Source organism: Ursus arctos, unplaced genomic scaffold (genome assembly GCF_023065955.2).
Source record: "Ursus arctos isolate Adak ecotype North America unplaced genomic scaffold, UrsArc2.0 scaffold_2, whole genome shotgun sequence".
NCBI lineage: Eukaryota > Metazoa > Chordata > Mammalia > Carnivora > Ursidae > Ursus > Ursus arctos.
In genome coordinates, this window is record NW_026622874.1 from 60,297,869 (window position 1) to 60,314,073 (window position 16,205).

The window sequence follows — 16,205 nt, forward strand, 5'->3', positions numbered from 1 at the left end:
GCTACATATTAGTGCTTCCATCCCATTCTTAGGTCGAAACAGGTCACGGGACCAACTCCAATTCACAGGGAAAGGAAACAGACTCCATCTCTTGAAGGGTAGATGCCCGGGTCACACTGCAAAAGGGCTTATGGGCTGGGAGATCCCGATGTGCTCTCTTTGGAGACACAATCACCACACCGATGCAAAACAAGAGGAAACAGAAAGATCTCAAATTAGGCAGTTAAATTTCCCCCTACTTCTCCCCATCTTGTGGGACAGAGGCTTAGGAACAAAGTTAGGTCAGCTACTAAGTATGCTACCTTCCGCCTCCTGCATATTTGAATATAAAGAATAAATCGTGAGCCATTACATATGTCAAAACACTAGTCTGCACCAGAAAGAGCCTTGGTATTCAGAAATAAAATTGGACAACAAATTTGGATCAGGATGGGAAATAGATTAATTCTGGTTTTGCTACTAAAGCTTTTGTACCTGTATCTCTCCATCATATCGGTGCTTGCTGGGACTTAAACACCTCAAGATGGACCAAATGATCCGGTAAGACTTTTAAACCCTGATAATTCACTTGTTTGTTTCCTTTGCTCTCATCGCTGGTTCAGTCCACCACCATCCCTCGTCGAGCAGCTCATAGCTGAGGAGCCTGAGCAGCTCATAGCTGAGGAGCCTGATGTGGGGCTCGATCCCACAACGCCAGGATCACGCCCTGAGCCAAAGGCAGACGCTCAACCGCTGTGCCACCCAGGCGCCCCTCCATTTGCATGTCTTTATGATACATCATTAAACACTTGATCCTAAGGATATACCTTTAATACAAAAAAAAAAAAAAATTCACATAACTTTCTTGTTAGGGATTTCCCTGTAATATTTTCAGATGCTTAAAGCTGGAAGCAAACTTGGAGACCAATTCTTTCATTTTAAGGATGAGGAAAGTGAAGGTTGCAGAAGCTCGCTGAGCTGCTCGGAAGCACGCCGCTTAGTAATTGGCATAATATGGAACATGACTTCCTGATCTAGTGATCTTTTTACTCATCACGTTTTCTTTCAAGTAAAGAGGGAAAACGCATGATAATAATATATATTTTTTTAGGTTTTATTTATTTAAGGAATCTCTGCACCTCACGTGGGGCTCAAACTCATGACCCTGAGATCAAGAGTTGCATGCTCAACCGACTGAACCAGCTAGGCACCCCAATACCTTATATTTTTATAACCCATATTTATACTTTTCAAACCTTTCCTTCTTTAAAATCTGATTTTATCTTTACAGGGAGTCTCTGAAGTCAGCAGGGAGGGTGCTATTATCCCCCACTTGTAAAACTAAGACAAGGAGATACTCAGAGGCTTGGTGACTTGTCCGAGGCTATAACTAGTTGGTAATAGATTTGGACCTAAGAATACAGGTCTTCAACATACTCTTTCGTGGTCTTTAATTTTTTTTTTCCTTTTTTAAAAAAAAGTTTTTTTTTTTACAAAGAAATATGTTCTTATTTTAACAATCGACACAGAAATGTATGATAAAATTTTCTTAAGCAAAAATAACAAAACAAAAAGAGAAGTCATAAAGGAAAAGACATATTTCACTACCTTTACAAAAATTAAGACAAAAGATAGCATACCACAGAGAGAGAAAAAAAAAAAGAAAGAAACGTGCCCTGAGAAACAATCCAACACGTATGACTGATAAAGAGTATCCCTGATACACAAAGAATACCTACAAATTGATAAGAAAAAGGAAGAAAACAAAAGAAAAATAAGGAAAGGATATGACTCGGTAATCTATAAGAAAGGAATTCCACGTAGCTAATAAACACGTGAAAGGGTGCTAGTAGTCAAGAGACCAGAGAAGAAAAGAATACTGAGATATCATTTTCACTCATCAGACCCATACAAAGAAAAGAGTGATAATTTTCAGAAACTGAAAGGATGGAGAAAAAGGCACTTTTGTATGTTGCTGGTGGGACTATAAGTTACTATATTTTTTAAAAAGTAATCTGGCAGTAAATACTAAACATAGACATACATTTGTCCAGCTACTCCACTCTTAAGATTCTAGCTTCCTGAAATAAAACCATAAGTACAGAAGGCCAAATGTATTAAGATGTCTGTTACAACACTGTAGCAGCAAAAAAAAAAAAAAAAGGGAAACTATCGTGAATGCTCCCCAACAGGGCAATGACTCAGTTACAATGTCTCCACGATAGGATATTAGACCGTCATGTCAAAGAATGAGACAAATCTATACATACTCGCGGTTCTAGCCTACTGAGCATCTGTGATTGCATTTGGCCGTTGAGCCTCTGAACCTACTTCCTACGTCTGAGGGACTACCTCCTACTTCGCCTCAGGACATACAGTTTCCTCCCACTGTAAAATATCAGATACTCATTTTTCTAGCTCCTACTACAGCTGGAAAATCTGCAGTCTAGATGCTGCAGTCTCACATCTGGAACTGGGAACAGGTGAGGGAGAGCAGCAGGGAGGACGGTGAATGACTCTTGGTGAGGGTCAATGGCAACAGGGACAACTTCATCTGGTCTCTAGAGTTAGAGTGACAGTGGCTGTAATAGTGGCAGCCAATGTCCAGCACCCAGGACTGACCGCCTGACTTGTAGGGCCCAGTGCAAAATGAAAATGCAGGACCCCTTGCTCAAAAAGTATTGGGAACTTCAAGATGGAGACAGCAGAGTATGAAGCCAAGAGCACGGCCTTTCCAAGTGCAGGGCCACGGGCGACTCACAGCCCTCGTGTGCACGGTGCCAGCCGGGAGCGCACCAGCGAGTCAGGCAAGCGGCGGGGATTATGCCCAGTGACAGCGGCAGTTCCGGGGACCAATTTTGCAGGATGATCAGAAATAACTTAAAATCTAGTAACTTCAAGTCTAATTCTCCAACTTTCCCAGAAAGTGTATGAGCTACACAATGTCCTTTAATAAGCTCCTTTTCTGTTGAATTGGCCAGAGTTAGTCTGTGTTTCTTTCAACTAAGGACTCTGATATCTCATAGATACGTTAAATGAAAAAGGCATGTTGTTACGATAATGTGCAGAGCGCAAAAAGACATAACAGTTTGGAAGAATACATGACAAGGATTGACAGTTATTTAGTAAAACTGTAAAACTCCCAGAAGAAAACATAAATGGAAAACTCCTTAGCATCAATCTTGGTGAGAACTTTTTGGATCTGATTCCAAAAGCAAAGGCAAGAAAAGCAAAAATAAACAAGTGGGAATACAGCAGACTAAAGCTTCTGCACGACAAAGGAAACCATCAACAAAATGAAAAGGCAACCTAGCAAATGGGAGAAAAGATTTGCAAATCATGTATCTGACAATGGTTAATATTCAAAATATATAAAGAACTCATACAACTCAATAGCAAAAAATCCAAACATTCTAATTAAAGAATGCGCAGAGGATCTGAGACTAGACATTTTTCCAAAGATATCCAGACAGCCATCAGGTACACGGAAAGAAGCTCAACATCACTCATCATCAGAGAAATGCAAATCAAAACCACAATGAGCTATCACTTCGCACCTGGTAGAATGCCCACCACCAAGAAGACAAGAGATAACAGTGCTGGTGAGCATGTGGAGGAAAGGGAACCTTTGTGCCCTTGCACTGCTCGTGGAAATGCATACTGGTGCAGCCACCGTGGAAAACAATATAGAGGTTCCTCAAAAAATTAAAAATAGAACTACAGGGGCGCCCGGGTGGCTCACTTGGTGAAGGATCTGACTTCAGCTCAGGTCATGATCCCAGGGTCGTGGGACTGAGCCCTGCGTCCAGCTCCCTGCTCAGCTGGAGTCTGCTTCTCCCTCTGCCTGCCACTCCCCCCCCCCCCCACGCATGCTCGCTCGCTCTCTCTCCCTCAAATAGATAAATAAACACATAAAAAAAATAGAACTACAATATCATCTAGCAATTCATTCTGGGTATTTATCCAAAGAAAACAAAAACAATTAACTCGAAAAGATGTATGCACTTTCATGTTCACGGCGGTATTAATCCCAACAGCCAATACGTGAAAACAACCCAAATCCCCATTCATGGATGAATGGATAAAGAAGACGTGGTGTGTGTGTGTGTGTGTGTGTGTGTGTGTGTGTGTGTGTGTGTAATGGAATATTACTTTGCCATAGAAAAGAATTAAATCTTGCCATTTGTGACAACATGGATGTCACTTATATGTAGCAAAAATCCAAGCTCATAGATACAGAGAACAGACTGGGGGTTGCCAGAGGTCAAAGTTGGGGGGGGAGGGGGCAAAAAGGGTGAAGGAGGTCAAAGAGCATTAACTTGCCATTATAAAATAAACAAGTTCTAGGGATGTGGAGTACAGCATGGTGACTAGAGTTACTACCACCATATTGTATATTTGAAAGTTCCTGGGAGAGACCTTGAAACTCCTTGTAAGAAAACAATTTTTCTGTAACAGTGTATGGGGATGGATGTTAACGAGGCATCCTAGTGATTGTTTCACAATATACGAAAACTGAATCATGATGTTGTCCACCTGACACTAACGCAATATTACATGTCCACTTAAAGAAAAAAGAGATTATTTGGCTCCAGGAACAATTTCCTGACATAACTCACCCCCTTGCCCCTTCTTCATTACTGTAAGTTTTAGTTGGGCATGTAGCCTCTCAGAATAAAAATACATTTCCTGGCCTGTTATATTTGCAGCTATGCGTGGCCATGTGACTAAGTTCAGGCAATGAGATGTAAGTGGAAACATCTCTTTGCGACACTTTAGGGATCATTCCTTCAAAGAGAGCTGCTATGCGCCGTTGGGGACTACGGCTATGGTGGACTTGAAGATCAGGGTCCCGCCCTTGGGATGGATGAGAGCGAGCTGGAAGGAGCCTAAGATCCTGAACCCCGGCCCGCATATCTCTGGGTTTTTACATAGGGGCAAGTAGATTTCTATATATTTTAAGCCGTGCTGATGTTGGATTTGTTGTCACTTGCAGCCAAATCTACTCTAACTAGACCAGTTTTTTTTAACCCGAGGAAGATGAGATTGAAGTGCTGGGTATGGCCTTCTTTTTTTTTCTTCTTCTTTTTATTTTTTTTTTATTTTTTTTTTTTAAAGATTTTTTTTAAATTTATTTATTCGACAGAGATAGAGACAGCCAGTGAGAGAGGGAACACAGCAGGGGAGTGGGAGAGGAAGAAGCAGGCTCATAGCGGAGGAGCCTGATGTGGGGCTCGATCCCATAACGCCGGGATCACGCCCTGAGCCGAAGGCAGACGCTTAACCGCTGTGCCACCCAGGCGCCCCTTTTTCTTCTTCTTTTTAAAAAGGTATTATTATTACTATTATTATTTTTTAGAGAGAAAGAGAGCACAAGTGGGGGATGGGGAGGAGCAGAGGGAGAGGGAAAGAGAGAATCTTAAGCAGGCTGCATGCTCAGCATGGAGCCTAACACAGGGCTTGATGTCAGGACCCTGAGATCATGACCTGAGCTGAAATCAAGAGCCAGAGGCTCAACTGACTGAGCCCTCCCCACCCCCCCGGCACCCTGCATGTGGCTTTCTTTGTACATCTCTGATTTGCTAGAGTGAGAACATATTCCCTCTGCAATTAAAAGAAAAAAAAAAAAGACCCCTGAAATTATGGCCAGAGGACCTAGATTTTATTTTATTTTTTTTTAAAAGATTTTATTTATTTATTTGACAGAGAGAGTCAGCCAGGGAGAGAGGGAACACAAGCAGGGGGAGTGGGAGAGGAAGAAGCAGGCTCATAGCAGAGGAGCCTGATGTGGGGCTCGATCCGACAACGCCGGGATCACGCCCTGAGCCGAATGCAGACGCCCAACCGCTGTACCACCCAGGCGCCCCAAGAGGACCTAGATTTTAATTTCAGCTCCAAAATTCACTGGTTAGGGCCTTGGACAAATTACTAAGTTTCTCACTATCTCAATTTTTAAATATTTCTAAATGAGAGAAAATAATTCATATACTGTTCTAAAGTAGTTGAAAAAGACAAAAGCAACATTGCATATTACATGCAAAGTTTTGCAACATTTCAGCTGAGAAAGTTCCTTGAGATGCTTCGTGAAAAATAAGTCCGGGGGCGAAATGAATAGAAGAGACGCTGCCTATCATCTCCCTCTCCAGCTCTCGGAGTCTCCGCGAACGGGAGGAAGTTAAACATCTGACAATTCCCGCAGGAAACAAGCCTGTTTCACATCATTAACCCGATCAATTAAAGCAGGGCTGGAGACTTTCGATTTCAGAGTCTGGACCTTCAGGAATGGGCCGGTTTGGGACGGTGACACCTGGTTCCGCAACTTCCCAGCTGTGCTGCTGCGGACAGTTTCACCTTCCTGTGCTTCCCTTTTCTCGTTTGTAAAACGTACCAATGCTGTTCTCATTCTGTTGCAAAATCGTCAAACCTGAAGGTCAAGAAAGAATTCTTGAGATGTTTCCGGGTTGCAAAGTAATAAGTTTATTTAAGTAGCGCGGGGACGGGGACCACCCCCCCATGCAGAAAGGGCTGAGCTTTGGCTGCGTCAAGCTGGGGTGACAAGCTTAGTGCTCAAGGGCGGTGGGGGGAGGTGGAGGGTGGGGGCTGGGAGGGGTAGGGAGTGTTCCATCATAAATGTTTGTCTGCTGGTAAAACTACTTTCTCAAGATTTCTCTGGTGCTTACCATTCAGCTCCATATTAACAGTGGGTGAGATGTACAGGCAGGCAGTCGTGAGACCCTGTAAGAACTCAGCACCCAGGGGCTCCTGGGGGGCTCAGTTAACTGAACAGCTGCCTTCGGCTCAGGTCAGGATCTCAGGGTCCTGGGCTCGAGCCCCATGTCAGGCTCCTTGCTCAGTGGGGAGCCTGCTTCTCCCTCTCTGCCTGCTGGCTCCCCCCTGCTCCCCCTCTGCTCATGCTTGCCCTCATTCATTCTCTCTCTCAAATAAATTTAAAAAAATTTTTTTTAAATTTTAAGAACTGAGCACCCAGCATGTATCTGATCCTCATCAGAACGATGCAGGCTTTTCGTCATTCTTCTGGGCTAAAGGTGAACATTTTTCTGTTTCTAGCCCTCATCATCAGTTTTACACGGGATTGTTGGAAAAATAAGTTAAAACACTGGTATATTTTGGGGCACCTGGGTGGCTCAGTCATTAAGCGTCTGCCTCAGCCAGCATCGGTCATCGGTACCCTGCTCCCCTACTCCTTGGCCAGCATCGGTCATCGGTACCCTGCTCCCATGCTCCTTGGCAGTCCTCGGTGAAGTGCGCAGTGCACACTGCTTGTTTTCCTTCAATTTTTTATTGCGGCAAAATACACAAAACAGTAAACTTACCATCTGAACCCTTCTTAAGGGTAATAGCTCAATGGAATTAAACACTCCTACTGTGGGGCATCACAGAGATGGGGGCAGGCAGAGGGAGAGAGAATCCTAAGCAGGCTCGGTACCCAGCACAAGTCCGGCACGGGGTTCGATCTCATGACCTTGAGATCATGACCCAAACCAAAATCAAGAGTTGGATGCTTAACGGACTGAGCCACCCAGGCGCCCCGGCCACTGCCATTCTACTTCCTGTCTCCACACTGACCAAGTACTCATAAGAAATGGAATCATCCACTACTTGTCTTTTTGTGTCTTATTTCACTGAGCCTCAAGCCCTCCAGGTTCATCCATGTTGCGAGGCATGCCAGAATTTCCTGCCTTTTTAAGTCTGAATAACATTCCATTGTATAAGGTTCATAATACTTTTTGTTATATTAAAAACTAGGGTCTGGGGCGCCAGGGTGGCACAGAGGTTAAGTGTCTGCCTTCGGCTCAGGGCGTGATCCCGGCGTTATGGGATCGAGCCCCACATCAGGCTCCTCCGCTATGAGCCTGCTTCTTCCTCTCCCACTCCCCCTGCTGTGTTCCCTCTCTCGCTGGCTGTCTCTATCTCTGTCAAATAAATAAATAAAATCTTAAAAAAAAAAAAAAAAACTAGGGTCTGAAAAACATTATGATCTGGGGGCTGCCCTTCAGCAATGTGTTTGGGGAAAGACACATGCTTTCTCCATCAGCTGCCTTCCTCATCGATGGACTCCTCGAGAAATATGTTGCATTTTGCACCCGGGAAGGGTTACCACACCTAGTTAGCCCAGTGTTTTCCCTTCAGAATTTCAGTGCGCCTGGAAATTCACCTTTTAAGGAGAAGAAGTGAAGACAGGACAAAGAAGCGTGTGGGAATTGGTGGAAATAAGGATTCCAACATGCAGTTTCCTGCACGGCATTCTCCTGCTTGCTAGATACAAGAGCGAGACAAAGAGCTGAATTCAGGAGTTAGATTTTATGGGACCAGAAAATGAACTTAGGAAACCAGGCTGTTTTTAGTGCTCCTTTCTTTTTGATTCTTATTGAGCAGGTAAAGGGGATTGGAGATACACACTGAATTGGCAGCTCCCAAATATTGCTGACCGAGGGTCAGACCACAGAATGACGGAAGGGGAAGCATGGCAGACGCTCTTAGAGACCGGACTAGCTCTTAGAAGAGGCTCCACTCGAAGGGTTTCCCTGCCGAGGGAGTTTTCCACGGAGTCGTTTCCAGTAGGCGAGGTCAGATGAGACCTAGAGTGGCCGGAAGGCAAGGATCCTCCCATCATTTCCCCCAAGAGGCCACTTTCCCCGCTGGCCAGGCTGTGGCCCTCCCCACCAGGAACGGAAGAGGCTGTGCCAGGGCCTTTCCCCCAACCGCCTGGGGGAAGACCAAGCTTTCACGCCTCTGACCACGGCAGCCGAGCCCAACGTCAGCGAGGCTCCGGGAGAGTCCTGAGGGACGGGAGGGACGCCTGGAGTGCATCCCCATCGCACCGTCCCTGATTGCTGAGAATCCCTAGTCTTCCCCTCTACTTCTCCTCGGGGCTCCCCCGAAGGCAATGCCTTGTGCGCAGCTATTCCCGAGCACACGGTGACATCAGCATGTTAGTCACCTCTTTCTGGCCCCGGGCGCTGGGAATCCTCCACCACAGGAAGCTGCAGATCCTCCGCCCGGTGTTCGAGGCTCTTCGAGTCTGTCCTGGCTCTCATGCCCCCAACTTTCCTTCTAACACCGGACTCTGTCTCTGACTCTTTGCTCTGCCATCGCTCAGAATCTTCTACCACATCCTCCCGCTGGTGGCTCGAGGACTTACGTAATTTAAGGATGGGGGGGTGGTGCAGGAGACAATGAGCAAAAGGTTTCCTTCGTGGTTTCGGGGACTAGTTATAAAACTAGCCTCCGCTAGAGGGAGACTGCGTCCCACGAAAGAAAAGATGGGCCGTTGCCTTGAGAGGAAGCCCAGGTGTTAACTCATTGGTCTAGCTTTCGTGTTGTAGACAACTCTTTAGGAAAAAACACCTTTGTTTTGAAAATAATAGAATTTATTTGTTGTTTTTTTTTTAATTTTAGGAATTGGTTTCTCTTTTAAATTAATTTTATAATTATTTAAAATTTTACATGGGTCTAAAATCAACACTGCAAAACAAGGTATATTCAAAGTTTTATCTTCTATCCCTGTCCTTTCCCCCTTATTCTTCCCTCTTCCTCATTATACTGTTTTTTTTTTTTTTTTTTAGATTTTATTTATTTATTTATTTGAGAGAGAGAGACACAGAGGATGAACAGGGGGGAGGAGGCAGAGGGAGAAGCAGACTCCCCGCTGAGCAGGGAGCCCCACACGGGGCTGGATCCCAGGACCCCGGGATCATGACCTGAGCCAAAGGCAGACACTTAACCAACTGAGCCACTCAGGTGCCCCTTTTCCCACCATTTTTATGTTAGAAATATGTATACATACATCTCCTTTTTTAGATAAACAAGAGCATACTATTCACACGCACATGTCCTACACCTTGCTTTATTCACTTGAAAGTATTTCTTTTCTTTTTTTTTTTTTAAGATTTTATTTATTTATTTGACAGAGACAGAGACAGCCAGCGAGAGAGGGAACACAAGCAGGGGGAGTGGGAGAGGAAGAAGCAGGCTCATAGCAGAGGAGCCTGATGTGGGGCTCGATCCCATAATGCCGGGATCACGCCCTGAGCCGAAGGCAGACGCTTAACCGCTGTGCCACCCAGGCGCCCCCACTTGAAAGTATTTCTTGACAATCATTCCATAGTAGCACATTAACTCGTTGCTTTTTTTTTTTAATCAGCTCTAAGCCCAAGGTGGGGCTTGGACTCAAGATCCCGAGATCAAGAGTCGCACACTCTAGCCAGGCGCCCCTCACTGCCTTTTACGACTGCGTAATACTGCTTTGGGTGGCGGTACCACAGGCTTATTGACAGTCCCAGCTGTTACAAATAATGCTGTGTTTAATAGTGCATATTTCTTTTCATATTTTTGCTGGAGTAGCTCTGGGATAGATTTCTAAAAGTGGGATTGATGTGGGAGCAAAGGCAAAAGAAAAATTTCCTTACTACTTGCAGCCCATTGACAAGTCCTTGAAACAGGAAAGTGACATTCCTGTAGGAACTCAGCTGCCTCGATGTTAAGACTTTGCTAAGGGCAAAAGGCAGTCGTAGCTTAACATTATCCCAATCCCCTAGGATCCTGAACATCTTCTTTAACATACACAAATTCCTCTGGAAATTTCCTTGACCCTACCCCCCCAAGATAGGAGTTGGCAATCCTCCTCCAAGCATATGGCCCAACGATACACATCTGAACGATCTCATGATGAGTGTTTTATTAGATAATAATAAATGATTTTTTCCTAACAATAGCTCGCCCCCTCAAGGTCCTGGGGACCTTGCTTCCAAAATTCCTTAGGGACAGGCTATCCCTAATCCCCTCCCATCTTGAAAGTATATAACGGGCCACTCCTCATGACCCCAGTGCTGCTCTTTCTGCCCACGGGTCCTGTCCCCATGCTTTAATAAAACCACTGTTTTGCGCCAAAGACATCTCAAGAATTCTTTCTTGGCCGTCAGCTTCGAACCCCAACCACTTCTTACATCAGGATTGCTTAATAAAAAGGTGTTGCTGGTTGGGCCGCCTAGATATTGCCAAATCTCGTATTATGGTGGAGGTCGTCCCAGTTCGCACTTCCGCGCTCGGTGTATCAGAGTGTCTGTTTCCTCAGAGCCGGGCCACAGAGCATTAGACAGAACACAGTAGATGCACTCCAGTCCCGAGCGTGAGATACATAGCTCCACGCCGTCTTAATGTGTATTTTTTAAAGTTATGAACAACGTTGTACATTTTCATATGGTTAACAGCAATTCCCTTCTGTCCCTGTGATATGCCTGATTATATCTCTAGCCCAGTTTTCTATAAGGTCATTAGGATTTTTTTCTTCTGTATTTTTAGTTTTTTTTAAATCAGTGATATTCTTGGTCTATAATTTATGACATTTTCCCCAGTTGTCTTTTCACTTTGCCTTTTGTTGTTATGATGTATTAAAATCTGTCAATCTGCGTATGGAGATAATGATACATTTTGTTTCACTTTGGATCAATGAATGGGATAGATATTAATGGATTTCCTAATTTGTCCATTCTTGCATTTACAGAGTTATCATCCACTTGGTCATGATGTTTTGTCTACGATTTTTGCATGGGGGAGCCTGGCTGGCTCTGTTGGAAGAACATGGGACTCTTGGTCTTGAGGTCATGAGTTCAAGCCCCATGTTGGGTCTAGAGATTATTTAAATAAATGAAACGTTAAAAAAAAGATTTTTGCATCAATATTAATAAGTGCAATGACCTACCCTGTTCTTTTTTTATTATAGTGTTTGTCATGGTGCCAAAGTTCAGGTTTGGGAATTCATAAGTCACTTCATAACATGAATTTGGGAGTTTTCCTTCTTTTGTCATGCTCTAGAATAGTTTAGGAAGGCTTGATTTTTTAAAGTTTGATAGAACGCCCTAGTGAAACTGTCTGAGCCTGTTTTGTTTTGTAGGAACTCTAACTAGTTCAATTTTGTTTATGTTAAATGGTCTGTTTAGACTTTTTTTTTTTTAAGATTTTATTTATTTATTTGACAGAGAGAGACAGCCAGCAAGAGAGTGACCACAGCTGGGGGAGTGGGAGAGGAAGAAGCAGGCTCCCAGCAGAGGAGCCTGATGCGGGGCTTGATCCCGGAACACTGGGATCACGCCCTGAGCCGAAGGCAGATGCTTAAGGACTGAGCCACCCAGGCGCCCCTGTTTAGACTTTCTGTCTCCACAGGGGTCAATTGTGTTAAATTGGATTTTTCTACAAAATTATCCACTTACCGTAGATTTTCAAATATAGTTACATAGAATATTTTTAAAATTTCCTCTCCTATGTCTCTTCATTTCTAATTTCATATATTTGTGCTGTCTCCCTCCCCCCCCCCCTTTTTTTGAGTAGTTTAGCTAAAAAGTTCATTTTATTTTTTCAAACAGACCGGCTAGGATTTATTAGTGCTACTTTTTGCTGTGGTTGTTTTCAAACCCATGAATCTCTGCCCTTCTTTTACTTATTCCTTCCTTCTGCTGTCATTGGTTTACCTTTTTTCTTCCCCTAATTTCTTGAGTCGCAATGTTTATTCATTCATTTTTACTTTAATTCATATAAGTATTTGATATCATAAATATTTCTGTTAGCTGTTTTAACTATTTCTCATAGATTCTGGTTTTCATTATTACTATTTTCTTTTTTTTTTTAATGAATGAATTTTTTTTTTTTTTAAGATTTTATTCATTTATTTGATAGTGTAAGTAGGCAGAGCAGCTGGCAGGACTCTACCCCAGGACCCCGGGATCATGACCTGAGCCCAAGGCAGGCACTTAGTGGACTGAGCCACCCAGGTGCCCCCATTATTACTATTTTCAAAAAAAATCTACAAATTGAGTTGCATTTCCCCTTAGACCCAGGAGTGATTTAACATTTTTTTTTTCCTGTTAGAAGAGTCTTTTGGTTTGTTGTTGTTAGTACCTAGTTATATTACATTGTGGCCAGAGAAAACTATTTGTTTTATTATTTTTTTTCCCCTTGGAATTAACTGCAATTTTCTTTGAGGCCTAAGACGTGAATGTGCTACATTCTTGTGATATTGTGAATGTTTTAAAATGCATTTGGGGAAAAAAAAGCGTATTCTCTATTATCAAGGTTCAGAGTTTAATACATATTAAATCTTATTTATTATGTTGCTTAGGTTTTCTATGCCCTTTACTAATTTAGTGTTCACTTCATCTTTCTAGATCTGAGAGATCTGTTACAGTTTCCAATTACTGATGCGCTTCTTTCTCCCTGTATTAAATGTAATTCTCTCTTTTTTCAAATTGCAGCAAAAGTTTATCTCGTAAAACTTTTTAGTCAGAATCCTCCTTTCTTTGATAATTACAATTGCAATCCCTGCTTCAGTTTAAAAAAAAACAAAAAACCCAAAAAACCCCACTCTGGTACATTTTTGTTTCAGTCATTTATTTTTAGCCTTCCCGAGGCTCCTCATTTCAGATGTGTTTCATTTACACAGCACACTGCTGGGTTTTGCTTTGTCAGTCGATGTGAAAATCATTTTCTTTGACAGGCGTGGTAGACTCCTTAATATATTTATTGATGTGATCAATATGCTTGACCTCTGATCTTCCTGTTTTATTATTTTATTTTTTTTTTTAAGATTTTGTTTTTTTATTTATTTGACAGAGACAGAGACAGCCAGCGAGAGAGGGAACACAAGCAGGGGGAGTGGGAGAGGAAGCAGCAGGCTCCTAGTGGAGGAGCCTGATGTGGGGCTCAATCCCATAACGCCGGGATCACGCCCTGAGCCGAAGGCAGACGCTTAACCGCTGTGCCACCCAGGCGCCCCTATTTTTATTTTTTTTTTAAAGATTGCATTTATTTGAGAGAGTGAGGGAGCACGAGTGGGGGGAGGGACAGAGGGAGAGGGAGAACAGATTCCCCACTGAGCAGGGAGCCTGACATAGGGCTCCGTCCGAGGACCCCGAGATTGTGACCAGAGCCGAAGTCAGATGCATAACCGACTGAGCCACCCAGGCGCCCCTATGTTATGTTTTTATATATTTAAGTCTTTCACCATGTGATCTATTTCATTTGCTTCCTCCTCCCCCCTCCCCTCCCTTTTTTTTTAAAGAGACCTCCTGGTATTTAGGAAGAATTTGTATTTTTGTTCTAAGGGTTACCTTTATCCTAAAACTTTTATACAATACATAAATTCTCTCTCTTTTTGGGTTGTTCTCTGTGTGACCACGTGAGCAGACAGTATCTATATTGGTCTTTGCCCCTCCCATCTCTGTTCCTGACAAAGCTCCCAAAACCCTTGTAATTTCTTAAGTGATAAGAGTGCTAGGAGCATCTTTTGCTCTGAGTTGGTCTCTGACTCTAGTTCCTTACACAGAGCTCCTAAATCCCTTGGAATTTCCTGGGTCCTAGGAGTGTCTTCTGTTCTGAGGCAACTCTGGGAGGGGGGTGCTCCTGGATGGGGGCTGGTCACCAGAAAGCCTGGAGACCTGATTAGAAGCCTGGCATCTTCAGCTCTCCGGAGAGGGAGGAGGGGCTGGAGATGGAGTTAATGATTGATCATGCCTAGGTGATGAGGGCTCCCTAAGAGCCCCAACAGTGCAGGTTTGGAGGGCTTCCAGGCGGGTGAACACGTGGAGGTGCGGGTGAGGGGCGTGGAAGCGCCGCACCCCTGCCCACACACCTTGCCCGAAGCACCTCTTCCCTCTGGACGTTCCTCTGTATCCTTAATCATAGCCTTTTATTATTAGCTGGGAAACAGTATGGAAACAGTTTCCCTGAGTTCTGTGAGCCACTCTAGCAAATCCGTTCCACTCAAGGAGGGGGTCATGGGAACCTCTCCCTTACAGCCATCAGGCGGAAGCCCAGGTGACAATCTGGACTTGGCAGCTGACAGCTGAACTGGGGGTGGCCGGAGGGGGCCAGTCCTGTGGGACTGAGCCCTTCACCTCAGGGACCTGATGCCATCTCTAGGTGGACTGTGTCAGAACAGAGTTACGCTGTAGGTGGCCCAGGTGGAGACGCACAACTGCTCGGTGCCCCCCCCCCCCCCACATCTGGTGCTAGCAGGGTGTTTGAAAGACTCCTAATGTGCAGAAACATCAAATCAATCTAGGACTCTCTCTCTCTTTTTTTTAATGTCTTGCTGAGTACTTTATATAATTTTTTTTTTAAGTGGGCTCTACGCTCAACTTGGGGCTTGAACTCACAACCCCTAGGACAAGAGTCACATGCCCCACCCACTGAGCCAGGCAGGCACCCCAATCTAAGACTCTCTTAACCCCCCTCTGCTTGCTCTCCTCCAGCACCCAAACTGAGTCCTAGTTAACACCGGCACCTGACAATGACTACTTCTCACATCCTCGCCCTGAACTCTCCTCACTGATGATGAGAGCTCTACTACATTTCAGGGTTGCCAAGAAACCTGGGAACATAAAAGAATACATATTCGTGGTTTCTTGAGATCGCATTTCAATACATGGTAAGATAATAGTATCTGTTTTCCAACTTTGTGGCCGCCCTCCATGCTGTGCAAGCTACAGTTTCCATTAAAGCCAAGGAAACAAATTTAACTCTCACCACTAGCGAGATACAGATGTCTCTCCAGTCTTTGGTTGTACACAGTTTGTTCTCTAGATTCCTCAGGAAGGGTTCTGATCAAGAATATTTTTCTTTTAGGGTGTGTGTGGGGAGATATAATAGCAGTTTCCAACAGAGGGGAAGAAAATAGAATCCAAACTTCATAATCTACAGAGAAGGTTTGAAATAGCTTCTGTGTTTGCGGGCATCCGTCTCTTCCCGGCTTCGTGTGCACGGAACTGCACTGCGCGCAGGACTCCAAGGGAATATACAGAAGCCATGGGACATGGAGAGTTCAGAGCTGGGCCACTAGCGTGGTCGGATAAGATCCTGTCAGCCCAGGAAAACAGGCACAAGCCAGGTTCTAATCTAAGACCCACCATCACCTGCCCCAGTGAAGTAACATGCAGGGTACCTTGGAACTATCTGGAAGAAACCTTGGGGAGCTGATGGTATGACTAGAGACAATGATTCAGGGGTCAAACTATAATAGATGAGATGCCCACAGTTTTACTAATGAGGGGTTACTAATGATTTCTGGTTTTAAAAAATTACCATGGGGAGAAAATACAAATAAAATAAAAATTACCATGGGAAGAAAAATACATCGAAAGTACGTGTTGCTGACTTTTGGTTGTGATAAAGTAGAAAGCACCAAATAAGGTAGTTTATCTAACAATGCAAAT